The sequence below is a fragment of the Bactrocera oleae genome, chromosome 2 (assembly GCF_042242935.1).
Source record: "Bactrocera oleae isolate idBacOlea1 chromosome 2, idBacOlea1, whole genome shotgun sequence".
Taxonomy (NCBI): Eukaryota; Metazoa; Arthropoda; class Insecta; order Diptera; family Tephritidae; genus Bactrocera; species Bactrocera oleae.
The window spans coordinates 54778703-54802961 of NC_091536.1; the positions used below are offsets into that span (position 1 = coordinate 54778703).

The following is a 24259-nucleotide window of genomic DNA, read 5'->3' on the forward strand; positions in this document are numbered from 1 at the left end:
GAACATGCAACAGGCGTACAAGTGGGGCTTGGGCTTGGGCTTGGACTTTATCTTGCATTCATTATTAAAAGATTTTTTACAGCCCTGTATGAAAGTTGAATGAAGGCTGCTGCGATAGTTTTAGCCCGTTGTAAGTATTCATGGTTACGTATTCGGTTTAGAGTTGAGTAACCGCTTAGAAATGTAAAAATGGTTTCAGTTTTGTGAGTGTAAGTAATCTGAGTTTAGGTATCTTCAGTCTTATGTGAATAATGATTTAGTTAGGTTATGATTCATTAGGACACCAAAGACGCTACACTCCAATTGACCTTTCTAAAGTCACGTCATTCAATGAATCCGAACGAGGAAGTGGAATAATGACGAAATCTCTCCAAAATCAACTAACTACAATATCGAAAGGGCCTAATAATATCTTTCAACTACAATTTACGCCCCCTCCGCCATAACAATATGTCACAGGGATTGAGTTTAAACAATGAAAAAGATGAGGTAACTGAGGGGAACAAGGTAATATTGATATCAGTTATTGATGTTTAAGGAACAGTAAACATTTCACTAAGGAACTTTTGAAAAATCTTCAAGTTTTGAAAATTTTGGTTTAAGTATCTAACTGTAAATGTTCCCTCCAGCCTTTAGCTCTTACTTTGCAAAAATTTTTGCATACGAATTCTAGATAGGAATACCAGATCATAAAAATATTTACGAGTTCTGGGCCAATAACACTTCGACATACATTTCGCAGTGTATGCTCTGTAGCATTTAATTTTCTATCGAGATCTGAACATTGCATATAAGTGAGGGTTAGAAAAGAGAAAGGTACAAAAAAAGACTATTCTACAAAAAGTCATAGGTCTCTCCTCCCGTATTGGTACTAACAAGTGGAGTCCTTAAAAATATGTAACTTCCCACTCCACAAAAAGTAACCACTCCACCATGCACAGCACTAAGGTGAGCAACCAAAAACCAGCACAACATCGATGGAATGAGCACCAAGTTGTTCCATTAATTCACTGCGCATAAAATATACAACAACCCTATGCAACAAGATAGCGGAAAATATGCTTCCTGCTGCTACAACTTCTTGTGGCAAGTAACCGTTTGTCGGAGCTGTGAAGTTAAGTTACGGCCTCAACCTAAGCCGCAGCAATAAGAAGTCCAAGTTAAAAATGGACCCGCTGACGTCGCCGTTGCGGCAGAGGTTACAACGGTTGGACAAACGAGCAGATGCAAAACAGGTAAGCGTACAGCGGAGAGGTATGATCAAGACCAATAGTGGCAGCCAAAAGCAACAATAACAATACAAGTATTAATAGAAACAACAATAACAACAAACAACGCCAGCAAATGTAAAGGCAGCAACAATGCAGCATCTAGGGATGACAAGCCGAAGCTGGCAAGTCAAGCGGACTAAACAATCTGCCACACGAAGCGACAGCAAACAATAACAGCAACAAACTATATGCATACATGGGTTTGTATGTGTGTGTTGCGTGTGTTTGCTGGCAACGATAAGCAGTCCCGCAGGAAGGAGGGGAAAAATGAATAAAAACAATTACCCAGCTCCGTATGAAGACGAAGGTAAATGATGCAAGGTAGTGCGCTCGTGTGTTGCCACGTAAATATGTATGTGCGTGTAAATATTTGTGGGCAAGCGTGTATGACAGTCCACTTGCCTCGAGCCATTCAAGCCAGCTGAGTGCACTTGCATAGAGAAAGATGCATGTAATGACAAGAAAAACAACAACAACAACTGAAGGCAAGCAGCAACAACAGTAGCGATACAAGTTAAAGCCGTGCTGCGCCGCCACCAACTCGGCTTTGTGGTAAACCAAATATTTAGTACAACATTTGGCAAAGGGGCAGCAATGAATTTGGCTAAATTTGTTGGTAGCACCAAGTAACTAACCACACTACGTGGACTATAACTAAGGGAAGCTGCGAGTCGGGCGGTGCGCGCATATGTGGGAAGCATTAACAGTTGCCCCTTGAAGCGTTGCAAAATAAGAAAGAGCGCCGGCAACAATAACAACAGCAACAGTAACAAAAACAACTGCAGCAACAGTAACAATAACAGTGCCTTATCTACAACGTACGTACCTCAGCGCCTACAGTATTAAACGTAGCGCGCCACGCGGCCCACGTACGTACTTAGGTTCGATAATATATTGTAATAGCGGTAGAAGCACACATACCCACACACTTTTCTATATTTATGAACCAGGACAGGGCGCTTTTGCATGATCGCAGCGAATTAGGCAGATCGTTGACATCGTGGCGCGCGAGCGCTAAGAGAAGGCTGAGGACCTAGTAGTTGCAGGGCAGACGTATATGAGTGAATGTATGCGATGGTGAGAGGCCACTGTGGATGGGGATGTGTATGTGTGCGGCACCGCTTGGTAGAAAGTCTGACAAGGGCGCTGGCTGCACGACGTGCGCATAGCGTGGGCAGGTGAATGCGGCACTCAGTGCGGTGCCCGGTTAGGGCATGGGCTGTTCAGCGGTGGCAATTGCATAGCTCACCTAGCTTTGTTGTTGATTTGCATTGCCACTATATAAGAAATTTTTTATTTGCATTCGGTGCGCTCGTGTCGCTTCGGCCGGTTCCGCATTGTACTTGCAACGCGCGCTGCTTGCCGCTTGCTGGCGATTATTATGATAGAATTTATTGCTGTTATAAGTTGGTGGTTTTTTTATACCCTGAACAGGATATATTAAGTTTACTACGGTATTTGTAACACCCAAAGGGAAACGTCGGATATCCTATAAAATTTATAACTAAATGATTAGCATGAAGAGCTGAGGCGATTTAGTCATGTCCGAATCATGTGGAATCAAGTACTTTTATGAAAACCTTTTTCATTTGACAAGATATTTCCAAGAAATTCAGCTTGTATATTGTATTAAGCAACGGTGCACTCTCCAAACCAATTGTTCACATCGGATCACTCTAGCATATAGCTGCCATACAAACTGAACGATTAAAAACAAGTCCTTGTAAGGACGTCCATATATTTGACGAGATATCTTAACGAAGTTTGGCAGAGATTATTTTCTAAGACAACGCTACAATACCTGAAAAAATTTTCTAGATCGTACTACTATATCAGATAGCTGTTATATAAACTGAACGATCAAAATTAAGTTCGTGTATTCGTTATTTGTAAAGGGTATTCCAGTTTCGATGCAACCGAAGTTAACCTTTTTTCTTGTTTTTTTTTTTTGCTTTGCCGCTCTTTCGACTTTTTTCTAAGCAGAGCGCGTATCATACTACATTCCCTCGCATTACACACTTGTTTTATCCGCGCGCTTCGAAATTAAAGTGTTATTAATGTTTATTATGGACGAATGAATTTAATGGTTTCTAAAGTTATCATTAAAACGCTATAAAAATGTGGCGAGAAAAAGCAAGCGAACTCAAAGAAGCGGCTCATAAGAGCGAAATTTCTTATTATTTCAACAGAGGCTTCCATTGATGGGCGGCAGTGGCCTTTCAAAATTGAATTTATAAAAACAATTTTACATATTTGTTGTTTTTACTGGTCCTTGTCTGTTAACTCAGTACCAGGAAATGTTTTGCATAAACGACGTGCGTGGCTGGATGCGTCATAAAATTAGCTAAATTCGAACTTAAAATAATTAGATTCTATTGTTTGTTCAATACTTTAATGGCTTACAGGTGTTAACTGTGGTCTTAGAACGTTCGAAAATTGTGTAGCAGTAGAACAATGTCGTACACAAGACGAGTCAGTGATGAGTGACGGAGTGGGCGCGGTCAACCTCAGTTGCTCATTTTGTGCAATATCGATTCAATTAGCACTTAGAACTCGATCCTTCACAGACTCCTTAGCATATTCAATTCTAAAGTATCAGCACTACGTAATAGAACTTATCGTTTACTGCCTAAAAAGGGTATCTAAACATCTTAGAGTCTGGCATAAAGCTACTAGTTTAATGGTAGGTGAAGTAAAGTGAACTAAAGGTGAATTTTAGACGTTGATTTGAATTGGTCTAAATTTGTAGACACATCAAGCACATAGACTTGGTTTCAACTTTTAATGTGGTTCGCCATTAATTTGAAACCTTACTCAACACTTAATTATAGGAAGAAAATATTATGAAGCATTAAGTTTTAGTTGATATTTGTAACGAATTATTCGTTTACAAAATGCTAAATACTTTTCGAATCCAAACATGGAAAAGTTAACATAACACCCAGGAATGTTTCTATCCATTATCCTGGAAACCGCTCAATGGATAGCGTTTAGAAGAGATAAAGATAGAAGAACACAAGAGAAGAGTCAACTTGCGATTAAGGCCTTTGGTAATTTTGATTACAGAAAAATTGTTTGTAGCTTGTTTGAAAAGGGAGTTCGAAAAATGACTGACGCCAGTGGTCGCATTCAAGCCATCATTGGGTCATTCTGTACCCAATTCAATCCTAGTCAGTCTAACCACCGTTCTACAATTAATGAAGTTTTCAAGTTTTTTTCCATCCTAGTGGCCCAATTTCCTTAAAATTAAAGCATTAGGAAGCGTACCGTCCTCTCATGACAATCTCCAGCCTTCTGCTGATTCCAAGCTATTACTAAATCTCTACTTCCCTAATACCCCCATTCACATTACATCTTATTTTGTAATCGATAAATATTCATACCGGTAATCTGCTAATCAGACTTTCGTGGAATTGGACCACAATACTTCTGCGAAACAAATTAAGGCTTTAACTTAAAAAATGTATAATATTATTACAATATTATTATTCCTTATATCAACTCATTCCCGCTTTATATGTTTGGATATATCGCATCGATGCGCTATTTCTACACGTACTTGTTCGAGTAACGGAACGACAAAGCCAATGTAGCTGAAAATAGTATTTCCTTTAAGGATTGTGCTTATCAAGATCTTGAAAACCTTCAAATCTCTCGACTGTATGGCTATATAGTCTACTCTTTTTGCTGCAGCGTGGTTGTTTGAGTTACTTGGCGAAGTTACTTTGGCTATGAAAAAAAGTTTTTATAAACAATGATCCGAAAAATAATAAAACCTTTAAGTGTTATCTCATACTTACTCTATGATCGAATACCCCTTAAAAATTATAATTCATCCCAGTAATCTTGAAACGCAACAGGACTTCGTTAATTTTAACGGTCAATTGAGTTGGACATTTTTAATACACACTCAGATGCTTCGAACGGAATGGACAGTTAGTTTTCTAATCGAATGCGCTTCGATGACGATGATTAAAACAAAGCAACAGCACCGGACAACAACAGCAATTACATGCACGCGAGTACTTGTCCCCATAGAAAAATGTGTGCAAACAGGAAAAGGCATCTCTTCCAGTCATCAAAGCAAGTGTGTATGCGTGTGAGTATGCAGCTGCAGTTAAGTTCCTACGACAGGTTTATTTGCCAACGTTTAATGTATTCTAAACATGGGCAACAGTGCAATAACATTTCAACAACAACAATAAAAATAACAAGTAAGGAAGAGCTAAGTTCGGATGTAACCGAACATTTTATACTCTCGCAAAGTCAAATGGTATATTCGTTTGAGATTTCTTTGTGGATTGACTGATATTTTCGGTAGAAGGTCAATTATAGGCACTGGGGTCCACATATTTTGTACTTAGGGGCTTGAAAAGTTCTGGCTCGATTTAGACAATTTTTGGTCACAAGGTGGCATACATTAAACGTATTATTCACGCAAAGTCTTATCCCGATATAATCATTGTGGCTTGATATGCATAGTGGAAAGTAAAAGAATCAGATGGAATTTAAAATGGTGTTATATGGGAAATAGGCGTGGTTGTAGTCCGATTTCGCCCATTTTCGCACTATAACATAGAAATAGAACGTTATGCACCGAGTTTGGTTGAAATCGGTTAAGCAGATCCCAAGATATGAATTTTCACCTAAAAGTGGGCGGTTCCACGCCCACTTACTAATTTTGAACGCGGTTCCTATAAAGTCATCTTATACCATCCCAGGGATAAAATTTAATGTCTCTGGCGTGTTTCGTGCTTGGTTTATTGCGCTTTTAGTATTTTTTAACAGTACCGTTATATGGGGAGTGGGACGGCTTGTCACCCATTTTCACACCGTCAATAGAGGGGCTAAAAGCATTTGCTCCCAGTGAATTTGGTTAATATAGCTTTAGCGGTTTAGGAGATATGCTCATTAAGCTTCTTAGGGGCGGGACCACGCCCACTTAAAAAAAAATTTTAATGCAGATGCCCCTCCTTAATGTGATCCTGTATGCCAAATAAGAGTCATGTATCTTGTTGTGGAGCTTAGTTATGGCAATTTATTTGTTTTTGAATTATGGCGTTTTGTGGGCGTGGCAGTGGTCCAATTACGCCCATCTGCAATACCAACCGTCTCACGGTACCAAGAAACATGTCTACGAAGTTTCATAAAGATATCTCAATTTTTACTCAAGTTACAGCTTGCACGGACGGACGGACAGACAGTCACCCGGATTTCAACTCGTCTCTTCATCCTGATCATTTATATATATATAACCCTATATCTAACTCGATTAGCCTTAGGTGATATAAACAACCGTTAGGTGAACAAAACTATTATACTCTGTAGCAACAGGTTGCGAGAGTATAAATATAGAGAGCATGCCGCACGGAACGTTACAATAATTCGCATTCTTGTAAACAATTTTCTACTTGACTACGTTTTCTGCTACACAAAAAAGACACATACAAGTAAATAAAACGAAGAATAACTAAGTCTTTTGTTCTATCAAAACCAGAACCGAAAAGTTGTAATACTCAACGCATACGTATATATTTAAATATATGCACTGATTAGAAAAATTGGTGTGGGCCTTGAGAGTATCTGATACAAGGAAAAGAGCTCAAGACACCTTTAGGAGCTAATGGAATTAATGAGATATTTTTCGTATGCCAGCACTGTCACATAGAGCCTTTACTCCTTTTAACCCCCGAAAGCTTGTTAAATTTTCCTAAATTGAATTTTGCCATCTCTAAATCGCTCTTCACCCTTCAAAAAAGGCTCTACAAATATAGAAGTATACGAGACGGGAAGAACCAATAGAAACCGCGGAGTTGTTATATGTGGTTTTCTCTCACAATATTTCTGACAGGATACTGAGTATGAGAGATGGCTCTCTTTGTTTTGTAAGGTGTTTTCATGTATCAAGGTATCGAGTAGGTATCTGTGCTTAAAAGTATTTGAAGAGGTCACTAGCTAACTGCAAAGCTATATATTTGTTCAAAATACAAATCAAAAAAATATAATTTCACTATTTTTTTTTGTTTTTTTTTTTTACTTTACGTCAAATTGTGCTTTGTAATAATGCTATAAAGAATATGCTGGAACTCATCCTATGCTACGTAGTTCAATTACCTCCTATTTAAGGAGAGCTTGAAGAGTACAATTATGATTCGTATACTAGGTATAAGAACACCTCTTTTGACAAGGCTGGATGGTTTCTGATGAGGTTATTTATCACAAATATGAAATATTTTATATATACCGTATCCACGTTGTGATAGATGGAGTTTTTTCAGCAGGTATTTAACTTCAAATATGGAAAGTGTGTACCACGCGTTCATTTTAAAAAAATACCTCTTCAAAACAAGTTCAAAAAAAGGGATATTATCCTTGAATTGGTTTTGTGAATGCCAGGTTATTTTCCAATCAATTCTTTTTTTCCAATATAAATTTTTATACTCTCGCAACTTGTTGCTACAGAGTATAATACTTTTGTTCACCTAATGGTTGTTTGTATCACCTAAAACTAATCGAGGATCAGGATGAAGAGACGAGTTGAACAATGTTGTTGCACAACAAACACATCAACTTGGACAAATTACATTAATACAAAAACAAATAGAAATATATACAAAAATGTATAGGTACTGTATCTTGATGGCACTTCTAATATATAGAAAACCGTTGTAATGCCGGTTCGCGCGTTGCAGCGCAATCGCAATCGCAATCATTTTGCCACGCAGCGCAGCCGCCACAGAAAACTACGCCTATTCCGTCATGTGCAATAAAAATCATTTAGCGCACATGTGTGTGTTTGCATTCGCACACCCGCGGCATAGGGCTACGCCAGATTGAAAGCTGCTGGACACCCTTACGTGGGCATATTATGTGCTCGGCGCGCTAAACAACTTCAAGCTATGACTGACTTGCAGCGCTCACACGAACGCACACATGTTTGCAGATAAATGCATTTTTTTGTATGAGCGCGCGCGCAAACTTCTGATTAACGCATTTTTCATTCGCCATTTATGGGCTGTTGTCGCCGCGATTTCTTTCAGCATAGGTGCCCAAGTACCTACACTGGCTCTGCCGCGCGTACATTGGCCTAATCCTGCCGCGCAACTTATGTGCGCGCTGAGTGCTTGGGCGGCGGGTGCATTCGGGGCGCCCGCTCAACCGCTGATCTACAGTTGCCATGGAACCGCTATGCTTGTGGCATCTTGTAACGCGCGATTTGCACTGGGAGCCGGAGTAGACAAACCTGATATTGATAACGGCTCATTGTGGCAGCGGCTTCGAATGGCTGTGGCATTGCGGCAGTAAAGTGCTGTTACTCGTGGACTCGTCTCCGTGAAGCGACTGCAGCAGCCGCATACTGAATGCTGTGCGGTGCCTACTGTTGTTGTTTGTGCCATTGTGAATGTACAAGCTGGCGACAACAATAATAAAAATATGCTAACAACGAGCTATCCTGCTTCTAATGCCTTGACGCCTTACTGTTGCTGCTGCTGCCGCTGGTTGTGAGGGACAAAACGCGTTTTGTGCTTAACTTGCCACAAATGTTGCATGCATGCATGCATACGCCTGCCAAGCCGCTTATTTATTTTACCAACCAGCCGACTATTGCTGTTGATGCCGCTGTTGTTGTTGCTTTTATTTTTGTTGTTTAATTCCAGTTTGTGCTGCTTAAATAATCGTAGGTATTTTACGAGCGCTCACTGTGGTGGCGTGGCGACGCAAGGGTGGCACCTGAGCACAGGTGGCACGTTACCTCAGGTGTAACCAAATCGTATGTTGCACGTATGTACCGTTGATGTGGCTGCTGTTGTTGTTGTTATGTTTCTTGCCATTGCTCGTTAAGTAACGCTGTTGTTGTTGTGCTGGTTCTTATTGTAATTTTTCGCTTCGGCGTCGTTGTTGTTGTTGATGTTGCCGCTGCAATTGCATCAGTGCAGCATTTCCAGTTTGTCTCCTTCTGCCAGTTTTAACTTGGCTTCGCAATTATTTTTTAGATCTTTCGCAAAATTAGCAGCTGGCCCACAATCAAAGCGGCATGCCTGCAGCGCTCCAATACCTTTTATAAGCTAGTCGCATGCATAGTTTTGCTCGTAGCCGGGCGCGCCGCTATCCCTCCGGCGCAGGCACTGCCCTCGCATACGTTTCGATTACACACTGCGTACCTCAAAAGGTGAATGTCCACGGCTATCCATCCAACCCAGTCATCCATCCACACAATGCAATATATGTATGGGCAAGCGACCAAGCAGCCAGGAAGGCATACCGCTACCCGCCTTGTCGCGCCGCGTACCGCCACCTCATTGCAACTTGACCACGATTGTCCGGCCGCAACAAATCAGGAACTTGATTCTAATTGTGAATTTTTGCAAATGTTTAATTGCCGCACTCGCAAACAATCCAATCCCATTACAGCGCTTAACTGTGGGACTCTTAGCCACTAGCAGTCGCCGACTTACATATTTAAATCCCTGCATTCTTCTTATTTTATTATCAGTTCCTTTAATACCGCGTTTGCCAGTATTCTCATAGCGCGGTTAATTAGGTAAAATTGCACTTTGATTGCAATTTGCGAAAAAAACCACTCATTATACACACATATACAAGCGCAAACATATGGAAAGAAACTTGAAATTATTTGTTCACTCTTTGTTACCCCTATACATTACACAGTGTGCTTCTAAAATGCTGGTATGAACAGTTAAATTATTATTTATACATTTGTTGACTTATAGATCATTACCACATACACAACTGCTAGACCCTTGGTAGAACTTCTACGCTCATATGTGGACGTAGCTTTATTCAATCCGGCAAATCGAAATACCTACAAGTATTTGTCAACTTTTAACTATTGATAAATTGGAGGGGTTCATATTAATTTAATATCGGTATAATATTTAATTTAATTTATCTTTTTAACGTAAACATTTCAAAAAGATGGCAACATCAGATATCTTCAATCTGCATGAATTAATTTTCATATTGTCATAATTCTATTATTTTATCTATTCACTTGAATAAAAATTTCAAAGAGTTGGCCACCCTGTCTCAAAATATTTCAATATTTCTATATCTATTATTTTTTCCAAGAAATTTGTAACACCCAGAAGGAAATGTCGGAGACCGTATAAAATATATGTATAGTATCAAAATTTATAAATATGATTGTTAGATCCAAATTCGAAAAATCCAAAAACTTTCATGGAACGGAGACCAATTAGAAGATACGGTAGTATGTAATTCATGGATCCCGGAATTGTCATCTATAACTATCAAACACTATTCGTTACAATCTTAAAATGTAGGGAATACGTTTAATGATTGAAACCGATAGTGATACCTGACTTATACTACATAGTACAGTAGTTGTCAGGCCTTTAAATCTCAAACACATTTTTAGTAATATTTGACAATCCCGTTCATCTCCACATAACTTAAATCAATTGATGGATTTTGAAAAATACGCCTTACTTGTAAATCCTATTCTTATATTTCTTGAAACCAAAACGAAATATTAACAAGTAAGGAAGGGCTAAGTTCGGATGTAACCGAACATTTTATACTCTCGCAAAGACAAATGGTATACTCGTTTGAGATTTCTTTGTGGATTGACTGATATTTTCGGTTCACATATTTAGTACTTAGGGGCTTGAACAGTTTTGATTCGATTTAGACAATTTTTGGTCACTAGGTGGCATACTTTAAACGTATTATTCACGCAAAGTTTTACCCCGATATAATCATTGTTGCTTGACATGTATAGTGGAAAGTAAAAGAATCAGATGAAATTGAAAATGGTGTTATATGGGAAATAGGCGTGGTTGTTGTCCGATTCTGCCCATTTTCGCACTATGACATAGAAATATGAAAAGAACGTTATGCACCGAATTTGGTTTAAATCGATTTAGCAAATCCCAAGATATGGGTTTTCACCTAAAAGTGGGAGGTCCCACGCCCACTGTCTAATTTTGAACGCGGTTCCCATAAAATCATCTCATACCATCCCAGAGAAAAAATTTAATGTCTCTGGAGTGTTTAGTGCTTGATTTATCGCGCTTTTAGTAGTTTTTAACAGTACCGTTATATGGGGAGTGGGCGGAGTTGCCACCCGATTTCAACTATTTTTACACTGTAGGTAGAGGTTCCAGTGAATTTTGTTATTATAGCGTTAGTGGTTTAGGAGATATGCACATTAAACCTATTATGGGCGGGACAACGCCCACTTTTAAAAAAAAATTTTACCTGGAGATGCCCTTCCCTAATGTGATCCTGTGTACCAAATAACAGTCTTGTATCTTATTGCGGAGCTTAGTTATGGCAATTTATTTATTTTTGATGAATGGCGTTTTGTGGGCGTGGCAGTGGTCCGATTACGCCCATCTACCAACCGTCTTACGGTACCAAGAAACATGTCTACCAAGATTCATAAAGATATCTCAATTTTTACTCAAGTTAGAGCTTGCACGGACGGACGGACAGACAGTCACCCGGATTTCAACTCGTCTCTTCATCCTGATCATTTATATATATATAACCCTATATCTAACTCGTTAGTTTTAGGTGATACAAACAACCGTTAGGTGAACAAAATTATTATACTCTGTAGCAACAGGTTGCGAGAGTATAAATTGGCTTAATGATAGAGAATTTGAGTTTAGTAAATTTTTTCTTTCATTTGGTTCTATTATTGCTAAAATTGCAACGCCAAAGACTTTTCTAACATACTGTACATATGAATACGGATTTAATTTCTATGCGCAGGAATTCGAATTATGGTTTAAAGCTGATAATCATTCGACATTAGTATTTAATTATACGATTCGTTCTATTTTTAAATGCAGTACTAATTTGAAGGGTACTTATTGTACTTTAATATACTGTATGTAAGTATACATATGTACATGTATGTAAATGAGGAAATCAGATATAGTGTAAATGTATGAATAGACGATTAAGAGTTTCTGTTATAATGTAGAGAATGCATCTACTTACCTTCAGAAGGATAATTATTTGCCTGGACACTTCCTTGTTACATAGGCTGTTGATTAAATATGTCCAGTTACCGGCAAAGCTATAAATATATAAATTGGTTCAACTTGTATACTCTCACAAGAGAGTAATGGTTTTATGTAATAACTTAAAACAATAGTTTAGGTTATTAATATCAAATTTAAACAAAGTAAAATCATTACGATTAAAATTTGGGAGTAGCTACACTAAACTCACATGCAGTAATATATTTCAGAAATGCTTTAAAATTCTAAACGATAATAACTAGATTGCGAAAATAGCCTTCAAACATAGTACCCCAAGAAATATATTTCGGACGAGCTTTGAGGTGGAGCATCCGAAAATTATTTCTGTAATCCTACTATAGAATAAATTTGTATAATATGCCATTCAAATAGTATTTTTCTTCGATTCCTTTTTACGTCTACAATAGGCAAATGCGTACCTAAGAGTTTAAAAGTTATTTTTAAGGATTTTTCTTTGTTAATATATATGTCAGATAAATAACAAAAGTGAGTTTTTAATTAAATGTAGAAAGTGTTCTTCTATAGCTCATAACTAATATTTGAATTTACTTTGAGTTTAGTCAAGACGGTATATGACGTATGTTCAAAGGTTCTTAAAAGAAATATTGATGGGATTAGCGAGTTGAATTCATTTTAATGCATATGAATGAAAACTTGAACAAAAATTCAAATATATCGTATATGTATACATATTGATTATTATACAATAAAAAAAAATTTAAGTAATCTAACTCAGTAAGTTATTAACGTAAAAACTGGGAAAAAGGCAGCAGTTTGTTTTTTGACATTCTCATAATGTTCTCTTGATAGAGTTTCCATTGGGATCAATCGGATGTCGTTTCAATTATATTCAATTCAATATTACATCCAATAAAACGTCTTTTGTTATTTGTCGTATTAATAACTCAAGCATCAACAAAGATGTCGAAATAAATCTCGGCACAAATATTACTTTTTACTGGTAAATATTATTGGCGAAATCGGGTTATATATAGACCTAACCCTCATATGCTGAATATGAGAATATCTGTCTCTCCTTCCTTTCCTGTCTCTTTATACGACATGTGTATATCGATCAATACGTTAAATACTACAATATAAAATACACATTATGTTATCCTCCATATACCCACTATAATGATCGTTGTACGTTAGGTGAATTTTTGAAAATAATCATGTGGTGAGGTGATGTAAGATCCAAAAAGGAAAAAAATCTTCTTATCTTCCTTTAAGGGCGAATATTTATCGATCATTGTAATTAATATAAATATTCAAACACGTAAAAGCTACTGTAATTTACTATTGGCCACTGTATATAAAATCATGTGATTAAGTTAAAACCCGCCATTGTTTTTTGCGACAGTGGTGGATATTATAAAAGAAACATATATATTAATATTACTTATTACTTATACTAGCTCTTACTTATATAGCTCGCATACTCACACAAAGACAAACCTATATTCACATTACCATATGTATCAAACAATAGATATTCGTAAAAATTATACAAGTAATTCCGAAACATTTAAACTAAGTTTAACTCTAAAAGTCAAAGCTTGAATGCAAAAGATTTGTAGCTCTATGACGGTGCCCTTGACAAATCACCAAAAGCAGATGAATTTCAAATTTTATTATATATACATATTCACGAATTTATTTCAATATATTGTTGTTGTTGGGCAACTAAAACTTTGCGAATTTTTTGCGAATTTCTAATTAAGCGGAGATTTAATGCTTTTGCTTTGCATTTTTATGTGTGCAGATTGCCATTTTTAGGGTGAAGAGCATCCGCATATGTTTATAGCCACATAGTTATGTGCGAGGCTGTGTGTCTAGGTATCTATATGTATGCGTTTGCAAAATTCGCACATTTATTCATCAGCTCATAGTAGGTGATTTTTTGCTGTTGTTTTTGTCGGTTTCTCATTTGTTATTTATTTCTTCGATTGTTCATCGGCAGCGCAAAGTGGTGCATGTTGGTATCGGGTCTCACCTGCCTGCATATCATCGTTAATTTGAATAGTTTTATCAAGTGATTTTGTGTGCAAATTAGCAATTATATGGACGGGAGAAGAAAAGTTTCGAGAGAAAAACTAGTAAATCCAGAAGTGTGCATTCGTTGTCAACTTTTAATGCTGATACACACAGTTCTATGTTATGGTTATTACTCGACACCAGTCAAAAAATAGAGTTGGCAATGAACTGGACATTATTGCAGCGTCGCACTGCTTTGCATCTCATGAATACTTGATAATAACCTTGAGCTTTGGAGTAGGGTTTGATACTCTTTTTTTTATTGTTTTTGGTAGATTGTAACGAGTTTCTTTTTGGCATAACCGAATGCGCATATATGCTTATATATTAAGTGTTAGAAATAAATAGTTCGATAATTTTTATTGTCGACTCTCTTTGCACTCAGAGCTTTGGAAATGAAAATAACTTAACTTTAACTTATGACTTCTAATACGTGTTTAAATATGCATATAAAGTTTTTAATTTCACTCTATCCAATACTCATTCAGAATCAGTATATAAAACGAAATCCATAATTTTTCCATTAAATTTAAGGTTTTATTTAGGATAGTTAGAATGATCAGGTTTAAGTCAAATATGCTACCTTTTGCTCGATAACTTGCTAACATTTTGAAGGTAATTTCATAATTACACTCTCATAGAAACCCTCGTCCCTACTGTCAAAAAACTAGGACAGTCGATTCTCACGAGCTTCTCCTGTGATGAATTCTTCACAAGGAAAATCATTCATCATAGACAGCAAGAGGTAGTAATTACTTGCTGCCTGTCCTGGACTATAAGTTGGGTGCATAAAAACCTAACACGAACACGAAGAAAACCCTTCCTGACTATCAATCCCCGATTTGACGGCGACCGTTTTCACTTGCTATTCGTAGCTTGAAAATCGATATATAAGGTTTTTTTTGCGTTAACTCGTGTGACATCCATACATCGAGCTTATTTTTGTATCCAGCCATATTTGAATGGTATAAACCGGAGTTTCGTGCAATGTTTAGCTCCTGAAAAATCGAAAAAGTGATGACTGTCGACATTTTCGATAATTGGCCTTCCAGAGCGTGCATCTTTGACTTCAAAATTACCGGAACGGAATCGACGAAAGCAAAAATTGTGCTTGATTAACTGTAAAAAGATATAAATTGATTTCACCAAGTTTTTATCATTTGATCCACATTTTATTTTAAGTTTGTCTAGTTTTTTTAATTGCGCGAGTCAAATTAGTCAAATTAATTGTTGTTGTTGAATGTATGAGAGAAACGGGCAGCCGTATTCTGTTCAGATCGGCCAAATAAGTATTGTAGTTTATGTGACATCTCACAAAAGAAGTTCTCACTAAATTCTGAGGTTTTATATATTTTTAGGCAGATTCAAAGAGTACGGTTATAAAGGAAGGGCATATATAAATTATTGGCTAAATAATTATGCTGATACATTCTAAAACTTTATCAACAACACCAAAAACAGTGCAATTTCTTCGAGGGCACAGTTCGATTCAAGTTTCCTTAATCCAGTAAATCGGTTTAACTACTCAAAATGAAAAACATGTCCAAATCATAATAGTTGATCCCCCATGTTTAACCGTTTTGGGTGGCCAATAAAAGTGCTCATTTTCGAACATCAGCCATTTCTTGAGGTGTGAGCTGCTAAATCACAACCTCGCATGTTTCATTCATCAATTTGTACATTAGGGTATTTAGAATCATCATCGGTGAACAACCAATCAAAATTTCAATAAGTTCGCGCTGACAAGCCGTGCAGCCTCATAATAAAAAAATAAGCATTGGGTATTTTAAATTATAATGATACTTTTTTATTGAACTCTATCTATAAAGCAAATAAGGAAAAAGGGAAAAGCTATTTATACCGGACTATGTGCAGCAGTAGCACTACTATTATTTTGACCGCAGCTGTATATAAATGAGTAAACTTTATATTTGTTTATATACGCTGATATAGTTTTGTAGGTATAAATTGATGATATATGATTTTTTAAAAGCCAATATTTAGGTAATTTGTTTTATCACTCTCATGTGGAAACTTTGTGAACAGAGATAAATATGCGAGTAAATGTCTTGTGGTTAATGAACCCATCCAAGTGATTTTTTTGGTTTTTTGGGTTTTGTAGAGCCTTTAACAGTCATGAATAAGTAAAATTTAAAAAAAGCTCATAATATCTTCAATATTGTTCAACTCTAGATGTGGATGGCCAACTTATAGGCAAAATTGGCATTGGCCTCCCTGACCGCCTTTATTCCCCTTCAAAAAGTTTCATCTGCATCTGAAGATGCCGGTTTTTATGTCTCATCGTAAGCCATTATCATTAAATTTATTAAACTTGAGTGCATTTGTCTTCCTTCATTCTCTAACAGAATTCATCTCTAACGATAATATATTATATAATGCTAAAAGTGGATTATCGCCAGTCGTTCCACGTGACGGTTTACCAAATTTCAGGTTGTACACCGATGCATCTGTTGAAACATCACTGAAAAGAGTGTACAAATTTATCGATTTCTTATAACTGTGTGTGTAAGATCATTCTCGTAATTTAGATTTCTCTCTAGTAGAGATTGCTGCAATGCCGGAAGGTTTTTTAAGCTTGTTAGGAGTGCATAACCGGCTCAGTGTCTTCATTTTATGATTTCACCTCATTCATTTAACATAATATAGACATATTCAATTAAGAACACATTTCACATTTACCTACAGGGTCACTCGATCTACGGCAGACAATATGGTTTCTTTCTTTCCGACCATCCACACGCAACTCCCTCATACATCCCCGCAGCACCATTTGCGCTCAAAAGCCCATTACGCGTGTTCTCATCCAGCAACCACACTGGAGAACATATACATATAAATACATATGTATGCATGTGTTCGATGAATATTACACCAACTTATGGCACATGTCTGTTTACCTACGCAAAATCTAAAGCAAATATACAAACTTACATTTTCATTTGGTCGCTTTCAATACGAAATTGCTTTTTTGGATCGTTTTTTCGCTTCTATTTTTTGCAACAATGTTGTTGTACCTATTATAGAATTTATGGGCATGTTGTTGCTTTTGTTGTTATAGGATATATTGTAGTTTATATACCACAATGATTTGCTCATCAAAATTGGGCCAAACGATTTGTTTACACTGACACTAAAACCTAAAATCTAACGTATAGTTCGAGAGTTCTTTTGTAATAACGGCGAATGACTGTTAAGCAGATGGCGAGTATTTTTGTACATACTTAAGTACATACATATGTATGTTCTTTTACACGTATGTTTATGCTTGTTGTCATATGGGAAATAAATTAAAAATCTAAATATATGTGTAAAAAGTTGTTGAGAGAATGTAGAACCACCTAAACATTTTGTGACAGGAGTTGGAATCCAACATATTACTTTATCTTAAGATCTTCAACCATTGATTTGGACGTAATGAAATATGTACATAATAAAGGAATTGAAAAAGGGAGTAATCTTAATTGCGCGTACATATGTAGGCATTTAAAAAGTTGAAGTTAGAAAAAATTCATTGGAAATGTAGCAAAGTCTATATTCATATGACACCATTTATAAAATAATGGAAATTTGTCTCCGATATTGACCTAATTATGAGACTAGCGCTAATCTCTAAGTTGTTACAAACGAGACACAGAAAATGTAGAGCTTCATACATTTCGACTAGGTTTTAACCCAAAACTATATTATATACTAAATAATCCGCCCAATCTCCCAGGTCGGCCTTCGCCTTAAAGAACATCAATCTTCAAATTACAGGTAAAAAATTGGCCAAACACGTAGTACAAAAACAAATGTTGATTCATGAGTAATAGTTTTAGAGAACTTTAAACGATAATGGTTTTTACTGACACTGACAAAGGTCTATCATGTTTAAACAAATCGTTAAATAAACTACAGAATAAGCAAGTAAATGGAGTTTTAAAGAAAAGTTAAGTTTATAATTGAGTCAAATATCAGTGGGAAGATAAAAAGCTTTTTTCGACATGTTATCAGCCATAAAGTATAAAATAGCTGCTGGCAATATATATAATATATAGACTAATATTTCAAAAAGCCAAAAGAGCGGAATTCCATTTATTAGGGATATTAATATAATTTTATAACTTTTAAGAAAACGTGTCCACCTAATTATATTAAAATATCTCCCATTTTGACCAACCTAAACGGTTTAAACTCAGGTGGAAAGTCGGAATCCGTTATATATGATATTATTGGGGCAGAGAAATGGAAGGGCTGACTGTACTAATTTTATACATTGCTCAGGTATGCATGAAAACTTATTTTCAAGAAGTTTTATAATATATTCTAAATATAGGTAAACATATACTTGTACATATATGTAGTAAAGTCAGTCCGACGTTTTCAAATCCTTAATATCACTTATATGAAGGCTAAGGCAAGTTTTCACCTGATTTTATTAATTTTTGGCACAAAGATACATTGTTTATTATAAAAATACGCTCTCTGCATTTCACTAAAATAACTCCTACATTAGCCGATATATGTGGTATAAAGTCAAGTGGAAGTTCATCTTTATATAATATTAGGTACATATATGGGACTATAAGAAGTATTGACCAGATTCAACGAATTTTTGACATAAGCGTATATTATTATCAGAGAAACACTTTCCACGAATTCAAAAAAATATATTTCATATCCGCCATACGTACTGGGGTCCACATGTTCGGTATGTGGGGGCTTGAACGGTTATAGTCCGATTTTGACATTTTTTAAACCCGAGATGGCACTTTTTGATTTTATTGGAATATATTAATTAGTACTTAATTCGAGTACTGAAAAGTGAAAGATTCATATAGAATTAAAAATTGTGTTATAAGGGAAGTAGGGAAAGTAAAGGAAGGGCGCAGTTGTGGTCCGATTACGCACCGCAATATAAGGATGTCATAATAATGCAACCTGTAGAGTTTGGCTGATAGATTTGATATGGGTTTTCACCTAAATGTGGGCAGTGCCACGCTCTTCGTTATAAAAACGGCTCCTATAAAGCTCTCTTGTAACATCCTGGGCGTAAAATTTAATGTCTCTAGCGATTTAGTTAATTATTTATCGAACTTTTAGTAATTTTTAAAAAACCCATGATATGGGAAGAGGACATTTTTACATTGACGGTAGGGGATATTAAAGAATTTATCCTGTGCGAATTTTGTTATTTTAACTCTTAGAGGGCGGAGCCACGCCCACTTTTTTCAAAAATTTTAGTTCGTAAGTGACCCTTGCCGTTGCGATCCCCTGTGCCAAACTTAATATTTATACTCTAATTTACTCCTTAGTTATGTAATTTTATAGATTTTCGATTGATGGCGTTTTTGGGCGTGGCAGTGGTCCTATTGCGCCTATCTAACTCGATTATTTTTAGATGATACAAACAATCGTATAAATAGAGACTCATTAGAGTTGACCAAAAGCGATCGTGTTTTGTGAAAATATTTTTTGCATTAAATAGAAATGTTTGAGAAGGTAAAGGTTGAAAACCAGAAATTAAAAAACTTATTTGAAACACTCTAATGTATATACAATATACATAAATAACAGTGAAATTACATGGTTTACTTGGATGTCTATAGTCCTAGGTTAATGAAATGTTTACAATAAACCGATCCACAGATCCCAAGAAAAAGTGTAAGCTTCAATAACACCTACACATGCTTACATAATATGTAAATATATCCTTATATAATATTTCATACGAAATTGTCTTTCTTCAGTATTCCGTTCATGATATAATTATTTATGAATTTAATAAAATGTTCACGTTTATTGCCCACTGTGAAAAGAGCGCCAAAAATAATGCTTCAACACTCTTAACTGCTCTCCAATGAACTCGTTTTTTATACTCTACTCTTCACTTAAAACACTTTTATCACCATATACACCTTTATAAAAATGTATATGTACACTTCTCAAAACATTTTACTAACAGAGAATAAGCAACGCACTCGTATCAACGAAGAGTGTGCGAAATAAGCGTAAAAACGAAGCTTTTCACGCTCAGCGCGCACTTTTTGCGAAGCATTACGACAAACGACCTTGCCAATTACCGCAGCCGTCAATTCGTTTGCTCGCTTTCTTAGTGTTTGTTCGATTTTCTCGCTCCGAACCAAGTAGTTAGCATGCTAGTTAGATCGCTGATGTTGAGCGCTGGAGTCAACAGAATTGATGAGAACTTCTCCCATACAATACACAATGTTTCTTCTACTTGTTTAGCTGTACTAAACTCGATTTAGAGATGTGAAAAGCCATAATAAGCCATTCACACTTCTTTAATTTCTTCTTAGCGAATTTTATCAGTTAAAAATTGTTTATTGTTTGTTACTAATAAATGTTTTAAACTGATAAATGTACATAGATAGGTATATTTATCAAGCAGTGTCTGTCCCATATTATAACAACCCTCTCGACAAAAATTTACAAATTTTTTTAATCAGAAAAATTTTAATTTTTGAATGTACGCAGTATAGCCAAATAGTGCATTCTTTTTATACTCTCGCAACCTGTTGCTACAGAGTATAATAGTTTTGTTCACCTAACGGTTGTTTGTATCACCTAAACCTAATCGAGTTAGATATAGGGTTATACCTATATATATAAGTGATCAGGATGAAGAGGAGTTGAAATCCAGTCACCCGGTCTGTCCGTCCGTCCGTCCGTGCAAGCTCTAACTTGAGTAAAAATTAATATATCTTTATGAAACTTGGTAGACATGTTTCTTGGTACCGTAAGACGGTTGGTATTGCAGATGGGCGTAATCGGACCACTGCCACGCCCACAAAACGCCTTTAATCAAAAACAAATAAATTGCCATAACTAAGCTGCACAATATGATACCAAACTGTTATTTGGTACACAGGATCACATTAGGGAGTGGCATCTGCAGTTAAAATTTTTAAAGTGGGCGTGGTCCCGCCCCTAATAGGTTTAATGTGCATATCTCTATAGGAACCGCGTTCAAAATTAGTCAGTGGGCGTGGCACCGCCTACTTTTAGGTGAAAACCCATATCTTGGGATCTGCTCAACCGATTTCAACCAAATTCGGTGCATAACGTTCTTTTCATATTTCTAGGTTATGTGCGAAAATGGGAAAAATTGGACTACAACCACGCCTATTTACCATATAACACCATTTTCAATTTCATCTGATTCTTTCACTTTCCACTATGCATATCAAGCAACAATGATTATATCGGGGTAAAACTTTGAGTGAATAATACGTTTAAAGTATGCCACCTTGTGACCAAAAATTGTTTAAATCGAACCAAAACTGTTCAACCCCTAAGTACTAAATATGTGGACCCCAGTGCCCATAGTTGACCTTCTACCGAAAATATCAGTCAATCGGTTACATCCGAACTTAGTCCTTCCTTACTTGTTTATCATTCTTTTTCGTTATATAATTGTTAGTTCTGATTCCTTTATAATTTTATTGAAAAAATCTACAGAGTAGTGAAAGAAAACGTTGTTAGATCTGATTAGATTTAAATATAATGGAAACGTGAACATAACAGCAGACAACTTTCCCTCCACACCATCTTTGAAGCAATCGTAAAATATTTAGATTATCTCCCGGTGAATACGTACCAAAAAACCGACAGTTCAAAAGACTTTCTCTCCATTATTCATTTAAGAAGACCATTTTATGTGTTAAGTGATAATAAGGAATAATACTAAGAACTTGTAATCTAAGGAAAAACTAAATATATAAGACAAATATTTTATTCCAGTAAATATTGGTTGTAACAACTGGGACGACTTCGATCTAAAATTATTAACAATATTCGGTCCTTTCAAACGAGCAAGTAAGGAATGATCAAATATTTCCATAGAAGGGGTTTTAAATTAAAAGTAGTAATATTGTACCACAATGATCCAGTCTGATTGTCTTCATTACGTAATAATTATATCACTATAAACACCAAAGCTACTTGGTTCCGTTTGCTACCTTTCTGTATATCATCCTGTCCCAACGCCCTTACGAAAATGCTCCTTCAGCCACAAATTACTTCATATGCAAAGAGATGTAAGTCTCTTCAAATCCCATTTTGCTTAAGTATCTTTATACTTTGTTCTTTATAAGTGCACTTTTACATTGGGACTCAAAAGAGTCTCAAACCAGTTTATTGTGGGCGAGGGGACGACGAGGAAAGACGAAGGGACCGTGCCACTTGTGTTCGGGTGGCACGCTTTGTGTTCTTGTTCGTAACAGCTCGCTGCTACCCCTTTCAGCATTCCTTTTCACTTTCAAATCCTTTGAATGGTTGCAAGAGCGCTCGGTTTCAAATGAATTCGATCGCAAATTTGAGTTCTGTTATCTATTTTTGTATCTAATATGCAAATATGTATGCATTGAATAATAGAAATATTTTCAAAAATTGTAAATAAGGAGAAAATTAAGATATAGATTATGGTGGAGTGAAGAAATTATGAATTTTTAATACTTAAAGATTAGGAAATTCCTATTATAAATTTGGCCTTGAAAATATTAGTAGCGGATATTCAATACATTCTTGTCTTTAGTATTCCTTTGAAAATATTTAGCGGGTAGGTACTTGTATTATGCATATTGTTCTACCATATTCATGGTAATTCATTGCAAGCAAAATGTGTGACCATCATCTCAATATACAAATGAAATACGCAGCACGCAGTGTTGCGCAGTCGAACCGCACAAATATTTACGAAAATTTTGTGAAAAGGAATGCAGAAAAACTAGACTCGAGTTGCTGGACTCTTTTTGACCGTGTGAATGCACAGAGCGACACCAAAAGAAAATTTGAAAAAAATGAGACTCTTTTGAGTCCCTATGTAAAAGCACACTAAGTAGGCTTACCCTCTTTTGTATTCGTTATCTTCTTAAGCTTATTTCCATTGTTTACCTCTTACCCTTTCTGTTTTCCATTGTATCTCTCTGCGCTTTTGTGTGTCTTACCCACATTGTGTTCTGTCTTTACATATGTTTTAGTAAACGCTTTGTTTAGTGGAGTCCTCCAATTGAGTATCGGATGTTTGCCGCTTTGTTTGTTTTGCCTATTATTATTGTTTTTATTGTAACTGTCATTTGATGTGCTCAGATAGGAGCTAAAGACGAAGTGAGCGCTTTGCTAGCGATGCGATCATCTGTAATCTAAGTGGGCTTTTACACACAGACTCTTTTGTAAACCAAACCGGTTTATTGTGGGCGAGGGGACGACGAGGAAGGACGAAGGGACCGTGCCACTCGTGTTCGGGTGGCACGCTTTGTGTTCTTGTTCATAACAGCTCGCTACTACCCTTTTCAGCATTCCTTTTCACTTTCAAATTCTTTGAATGGTTGCAAGAGCGCTCGGTTTCAAATGAATTCGTTCGCAAATTTGAATCTGTCAAATCTGAATCAAATGGAATCTGTTATCTATTTTTTGTATGTAATATGTATGCATAGAAACATTTTGAACAAGTAAGGAAGCGCTAAGTTCGGATGTAACCGAACATTTTATACTCTCGCAAAGTCAAATGGTTTACTCGTTTGAGATTTCTTTGTGGATTGACTGATATTTTCGGTAGAAGGTCAACTATAGGCACTTGGGTCCACATATTTAGTACTTAGGGGCTTGAAAAGTTTTGGTTCGATTTAGACAATTTTTGGCCACAAGGTGGCATACTTTAATCGCATTAATCACGCAAAGTTTTATCCCGATACAGTCATTGCTGCCTGATTTGCATAGTGGAAAGTGAAAGAATCAGATGGAATTTAAAATGGTGTTATATGGGAAGTAGGCGTGGTTGTAGTCTGCTTTTACCAATTTTCGCAATATAACATAGAAATATGAAAAGAACGTTATGCACCGAATTTGGTTGAAATAGGTTAAGCAGACCCCAAGATATGGGTTTTCAGCGAA

The 24259-nt window shown here is 36.3% G+C and overlaps 1 protein-coding gene and 1 long non-coding RNA gene across 8 annotated transcripts in view; one reads left to right on the forward strand and one right to left on the reverse strand.

Moving 5' to 3' along the window:
• Positions 1 to 24259, forward strand: part of fru (sex determination protein fruitless) — a 300477-nt gene that overhangs the window by 68190 nt on the left and 208028 nt on the right. The gene's annotated exons all lie outside the window — the stretch shown is intronic.
• The window catches only part of LOC138859035 (uncharacterized), a 97456-nt gene that overhangs the window by 41284 nt on the left and 31913 nt on the right, over positions 1 to 24259 (reverse strand). The window contains exon 3 of the long non-coding RNA XR_011398076.1: positions 12264 to 12342. This is a non-coding gene — a long non-coding RNA (uncharacterized lncRNA). The remainder of the gene's footprint in view (positions 1 to 12263; positions 12343 to 24259) is intronic.